The sequence below is a fragment of the Callorhinus ursinus genome, unplaced genomic scaffold (assembly GCF_003265705.2).
Source record: "Callorhinus ursinus isolate GAN/ISIS: 27379988/994484 unplaced genomic scaffold, GSC_fseal_2.0 scaffold25, whole genome shotgun sequence".
In the NCBI taxonomy this organism is placed as follows: Eukaryota; Metazoa; Chordata; class Mammalia; order Carnivora; family Otariidae; genus Callorhinus; species Callorhinus ursinus.
Window position 1 is genome coordinate 18,529,107 of NW_027397087.1, and position 6,674 is coordinate 18,535,780.

The 6,674-nt window shown below is 41.9% G+C and overlaps 1 pseudogene; it reads left to right on the forward strand.

Moving 5' to 3' along the window:
• The first annotated feature begins 1,323 nt into the window (after positions 1–1,323).
• Positions 1,324–1,984, forward strand: LOC112832819 (ubiquitin-ribosomal protein eS31 fusion protein-like; annotated as a pseudogene).
• Positions 1,985–6,674: the final 4,690 nt, after the last annotated feature.

The window sequence follows — 6,674 nt, forward strand, 5'->3', positions numbered from 1 at the left end:
GGTTGCCATATATAGAATCTAGAATATAATGGATTCGGTTCAGGAGAGCAGCTAAGTCCCAAGATGACAGCAGTGTCTAAGGATAAGAAAGCAACAAGTTCAGACTGAAGCAAAGAAGTATTTCCTGGAGCAAAAGGAAGACTTAGAGAATACTTGATATGATGAAGGACAGTAAAATAATTGTGGTTATGATAGTGGCCAAAAGGACGGGGGGGGGAAGAATTAAAAACACCAAGAAATTGGGGTGCCTGGGTGGCTCAGTTGTTAAGCGTCTGCCTTCTGCTCAGGTCATGATCCCAGGGTCCTGGGATCGAGCCCCCCATCGGGCTCCCTGCTCAGCGGGAAGCCTGCTTCTCCCTCTCCTGCTCCCCCTGCTTGTCTCTCTCTCTCGCTGTGTCTCTCTCTCTCAAATAAATAAATAAAATCTTTAAAAAAAAAGACACCAAGAAAAACAAAATACTATGTAAGGAAATGTGATCTGCATTGTACTTTATCAACTGATAAAGCTAACTATTAACAAGTTATAAAATAGAATGTAAATGTAATCAACTTTGACAATGTAACTGTAAGAATGAACACAGATGACAAAAGACGGAGGGTGGAGGGAGAGTCAAAAGGAAAGATGGGGCATTAATATTGTCATCTTACCCACCAGAGAGACAAGAATTACTGTTGACAGCCAATATAAGAAATAAAGGTCGGGGCACCTGGGTGGCTCAGTCAGGTAAAGTCTGTCTTCGGCTCAGGTCATCATCCCAGGGTCCTGGGATTCAGTCCCACATCAGGCTCCCTGCTTGGCGGGGAGCCTGCTTCTTCTGCGCCCCCCTGCTCTCTCTCTGTGTCAAATAAATAAATCTTAAAAAGAAAGGTGAAAAAATATTACTAGACATTGTAAAGGAAGCCTATAAAGGAATCAAGAGTAGTGATATTATAATCCTCAAAGGAGGGTGGGAAGCGTAAACTAAATCCTCATGTCTTTAAAACCATTAATTTATGTCTAAAATTAAGAAATCAAGAAACAGTGATATAAATATACTATTGAGGGGTATGGAGGAAACTGCCAGAAAAAAACACAGATCTGAGTGTTTCAAATAGTTCTCCCTCTGGGGAGCTAAACTTGCTGGTAGAGCATATTGTGATTCCTAGCTTTTCATGATGTCCTTTCTATACTACTTGACTTCAGAATCACATACAAGTATAACTCTAATTTTAAAAAAACAAACCGGAGTGTGTGCTCTTGGGCCTACCCGACACCCTCTCCTGTGTCCCCAGGTCTGACTCTCTTCTTCCTTTTCCTCCACCTCAGGTGGAACTGCCACCAAGATGCAGATTTTCTTGAAAACCCTTACTGGGGAAGACCATCGCTATCGAAGTTGAACCCTCAGATACAACAGAAATTGTAAAGGCGAAGATTCAGGATAAGGAGGGAATTCCTCCTGATCTTTGCTGGCGAACAACTGGAAAGGGACGTACTTTATCTGACTATATATAACATTCAAAAGGGGTCCACTCTTACTCTGAGAAACAAACTGAGGGTTTTGGAGGGGAGGGGGTTGGGGGGATGGGTTAGCCTGGTGATGGGTATTAAGGAGGGCACGTTCTGCGTGGAGCACTGGGTGTATACGCAAACAATAAATTATGGAACACTACATCAAAAACTAATGATGTACTGTATGGTGATTAATATAACATAAAAAAGGGGGGGGTCCACCCTTCATCTTGTGTTGAGACTTTGTGGTGGTGCTAAGAAAAGGAAGTCTTATACTGCTCCTAAGAAGAGTAAGCATAAGCGAAAGAAGGTTAAATGGGCTGTCCTGAAATACTATAAGGTGGATGAGAATGGCAAAATCAGTTGCCTTTGTTGGGAGTGCCCTTCAGATGAATGTGGTGCTGGAGTTTTTATGGCTAGCCACTTTTACGGATGTTACTGTGGCAAAGGTTGTCCGACCTATTGCTTCAACAAACCGGAAGACAAATAATTGTATATAGGTTAATAAAAGACATGAACTACAAAATAAATAAAATTAAAAAATAAATAAAAATAAACTTAATTTTTTAAAAAAGGAACAGAAAGAGAAATCTAATAACAATTTAGAACCAAGTTTTGCTTCTATCATTCTTTTCCATATTTTTATCCTATGATTGATGCCCTGTTTGATAGCATTTGCTCTATTTGGTTCTCTTAAAAAAGTTACAAATTTAAGCAATGATCCCAATGAAACCATTTTTAAATTTCTAGATCCTGTGTAGATCTGTTATTAACATACATACATGCTTTTATGAAGTTGTAAAGACCCTTCTGGGTCTCAAACTTCCATCCTCTTCTCTCATAACCCCCAGAAAAAAAGACCTCACCACCTCTCATGAATGGGACTGAGGTCATTTGGTGAACCCTCTTCTCTAGTGTCCCTTTCCCCACCTGAACTTGAGTCATTCATCCTCTGACTGAGACATGCCAAGGCTGATGTTCTCCATCCTTTTTTGCTTTTGCCTTTTTGCCTCCTCTTGCCTTTTTGCCTCCTCTACATCTTTGGTTTTTCTTCTCTACTTTTTGTTTTGCCTGTGACCAAACTCAAATCTTTCCTACGCTTAAAAGCAAATCCAGGGGCGCCCGGGTGGCTCAGTCGTTAAGCATCTGCCCTCGGCTCAGGTCATGATCCCGGGGTCCTGGGATCGAGCCCCGCATCGGGCTCCCTGCTCCGCGGGAAGCCTGCTTCTCCCTCTCCCACTCCCCCTGCTTGTGTTCCCTCTCTCGCTGTGCCTCTCTCTGTCAAATAAATAAATAAAATATTAAAAAAAATAAAAGCAAATCCAAAAACCGTACCTCCATGTGCCTCACAATCTCTCAAAAGAACCACACCCTTACCACTAACTCATCTTTAGTTGTTTATCATTGCTCTTCTGTTCCTCAGCCCCATGCGGATACATACCTTCTCTACTGAAACTGTTAAGTGACCAGGGATACAAATTTCCATTATCTACCAGCATTTCCTCAGGTCCCGCTCTTCTCATTGCTCTGCTATACTCCACACTTTTATCTTCCTTTTATTAAAACTTTTCCCTCTTTGCTTCTGACACTTATAGATCAGATAGTCCATGTGAATGTGAATTACTGCAATCAGCTGGCAATGTTGTAACAAAATATAGAGAAGTTACAAGACATGAAACAAGTACAATGAATAGTTCTTTAAAGTTTACACATAAGGGGACCTGGGTCTGCCTTTGACTCAGGTCATGATCCCAGGGTCCCAGGATTGAGCCCCACATCAGGTTCCCTGCTCAGCGGGAAGCCTGCTTCTCCCTCTCCCTTTGCCCCTCCCCTCTGCACGTGTGCACTTTCTCTCTCGCTATCTCAAATAAATAAAAACTCTTAAAAAAAAGTTTACATATAAACCTAACATATGAGAAAATAAACTTGTCAGGAATACTACTATATATGACCATCTTAAATTACCCCAACTGGCAAACACTTGAACCACAGACCTAATTTACATACAGGTATTCAAGACAGATGTTTTACAAAACAGATGTAGTAATTGTCTGCCAATTAAAAAAAGAAAAAGCTATTATTTTTTAGTCTTTTTTTAGCAAGTACATTCATAGTAATTGGGGCTTCTCATAACATTGATATTAAAGTGGTTGAGAAATAACTGAAAAGATGAAAGGTTTGTTTTTTTTAGATTTTACTTATTTGAGAGAAAGTGGGAGAGTGGGGGTTGGGGCAGGGGATAAAGAGAGAGAATCTCAAGCAGGCTCTATGCCCAGTGCAGAGCCTGATGGGGTGGGGGTGGGGAGTGCAATCCCAGGACCCTGAAGTCACGACCCGAGCCAAAGTCAGATGCTTAGCTGACTTAGCCACCCAGGTGCCCCTTGTGTATCTATAACTTAACAAACACAGCCTGGCAGAAAGCTGCCCATTGGTGTGTCTGCTTTTTTTTAAATGATTTTTTTTAAAGATTTTATTTATTTATTTGAGAGAGAGAGAATGAGAGATAGAGAGCACGAGAGGGAGAGGGTCAGAGGGAGAAGCAGACTCCCTGCCGAGCAGGGAGCCCGATGCGGGACTTGATCCCAGGACTCCAGGATCATGACCTGAGCCGAAGGCAGTCACTCAACCAACTGAGCCACCCAGGCACCCTGGTGTTTCTGCTTTTGATCTTTATCCTTGAATTAAAATATGGCTGCTCTACAGTGATCATTTCTGCAGTAACCCTTACCCTTGAACACAGGTTTTTTTGTTTTTAAGATTTATTTGTCAGAGGGAAAGAGAGCACACAAGCAGGGAGAGCAGCGGCAGCTGCAGGCAGAGGGAGATCAGACTCCCCGCTGAGCAAGGAGCCCAATGCGGGGTTCGATCCCTGGACCCCAGGATCATGACTGGACCCGAAGGCAGATGCTTAACCGAATGAGCCACCCAGGCGTCCCATAAATAAATCTTAAAAAAAAAAAAGTAGTTATTAGTAGTTACATTTTGGAGTCAAAAGTTTATTTGTGGATTTTCTACTATGCAGGGTGTCGGGCACCTTAACCCCTGCATTGTTCAAGGGTCAATTTTACATCTGTAGACAAAGATGTTTCATTAGAAACATTAGCTTGTATGTGAGTTTACAATAACAAGAGTCTACAATACACTAATCAGCCTGTTATTGGTAATAAGGCAGTAAAGAGCCTTGGATGTCACATGGAGAATGCTTGCAAGGTTATGATCACAAGCAAGAGCAAAGCAGTGAACACCTAATCCATCCTTGCTATGAAAAATCAGGTATACCAATTTCAGTGATGTGAGGTTTATGACAGCAAAGTTCTCTGACACTTTCTCATTTAGAGAATAAAGTATAAAGACCAACCTCAATGAAAGAAAGGCTAGGCAGAGCTGAGACTGTTTTTTCCCTGCAACCATATCCTTAATCTGGTTTAGCAATTACAGGTCCAACCCAATATTCCATTTCATTTTATTCATTCCATAAGCATTTGAGTGTATGTATATGCTAGGGATACAATAATGAATTAGATCTCCCTCTAAGGAAGTTAAAAGTTGAGCCAAGATTAGAATGAGTTACTGTCAACCAAGCCATGAAACAGGGGAAATGTCTAATGGGAAAGAAATATATCGAACACAGGCAGAAATAAGGTTGGAACATTTTTAAGTGCTTATAAGAATGGGAGCAGGACGAAGCAGGGGGATGGATGGGAGCACAAAGTGATGTGTTAGGAACCACAGCCAAGTGTCCAACTAAGAAATATTAGCGGCTTGGGGTGTGGGGCCAGCAATGGAGAGAGATCAACAAATTCAGTATATTTTGGTGGCTCTTGGTCACCGCCTTTAAGGAATCAAGTATGACTCCAAGGTTGGTTTGAGTACCTGAGTGGGTAAATGCATGGTGGTATCATTTACTGAATTGACTGGAAGAAAGGGCAAGGTTAAGGAGAAAATACAAGAATTCCTTCCTTCACATGCTACATTCTCCAACCAAACTTCATCGGTCCACATTTTTCCAAGTCCTTGCCTATTTGAAAATAACAATCCCTCTACTAAAATGCTCTTCCGGGCGCCTGGGTGGCTCAGTTGGTTAAGCGACTGCCTTCGGCTCAGGTCATGATCCTGGAGTCCCGGGATCGAGTCCCACATCCGGGCTTCCTGCTCAGCAGGGAGTCGGCTTCTCCCTCTGACCCTCTTCCCTCTCGTGCTCTCTCTCTCTCATTCTCTCTCTCTCTCTCAAATAAATAAATAATCTTTAAAAAAAAATAAAAAAAAATAAATAAAATGCTCTTCCATCTCCCTTGCCTCCTACCCATGCCTGCAGCAACCCACCTCTAAAAAGGCCAGCCTCGGGGCGCCTGGGCGGCTCAGCCGTTAAGCGTCTGCCTTCAGCTCGGGTCATGATCCCGGGGTCCTGGGATCGAGTCCCGCGTCGGGCTCCCTGCTCCGCGGGAGCCTGCTTCTCCCTCTGCTTCTCTCTCTCTCTCTCATCTCTCATGAATAAATAAATAAAATCTTTAAAAAATAATAATAATAATAATAAAATAAAATAAGTGATACGGGGCACCTGGGTGGCTCAGCCGTTAAGCGTCTGCCTTCAGCTCAGGTCATGATCCCAGGGTCCTGGGATCGAGCCCCACGTCGGGCTCCCCGCTCGGCGGGAAGCCTGCTTCTCCCTCTCCCGCTCCCCCTGCTTGTGTTCCCTCTCTCGCTGTCTCTGTCTCTGTCCAATAAATAAATAAAATCTTAAAAATATATATATATTAAAAAAAAGTCTGTCCTCTACCACTCATCCCATTTACCCCCTAAATTGAATAACTCATTCCTCTAGACTTCCCAGAACTTTATTTCTACCTCTCCTAAGGAATGTTAACACCTTCTACCTTGCATTAAATATCATATAATTTCTCAGAACGTAAGCTTGTCTCATCCATGTCTGACATATGGTACTACAGTGCTTTATACATGAGATGAAGACTCAAAATATGCAAACATTTAAAGTTACCTTAATCACAAAGCCTTTACAAATAGAAGCTAGCTAGGATCTCATTATCATACATTATTTAAATTAAAACAAAAAAGACTAAGAGAAAATTCTTTATGCATATAGTAGTAACTGAAATCTAAAGGTATCAACTTTAGAAAATATTCTGAAAAATGTAACATTTAAATAAGACAAAAACTGCAAATAAAA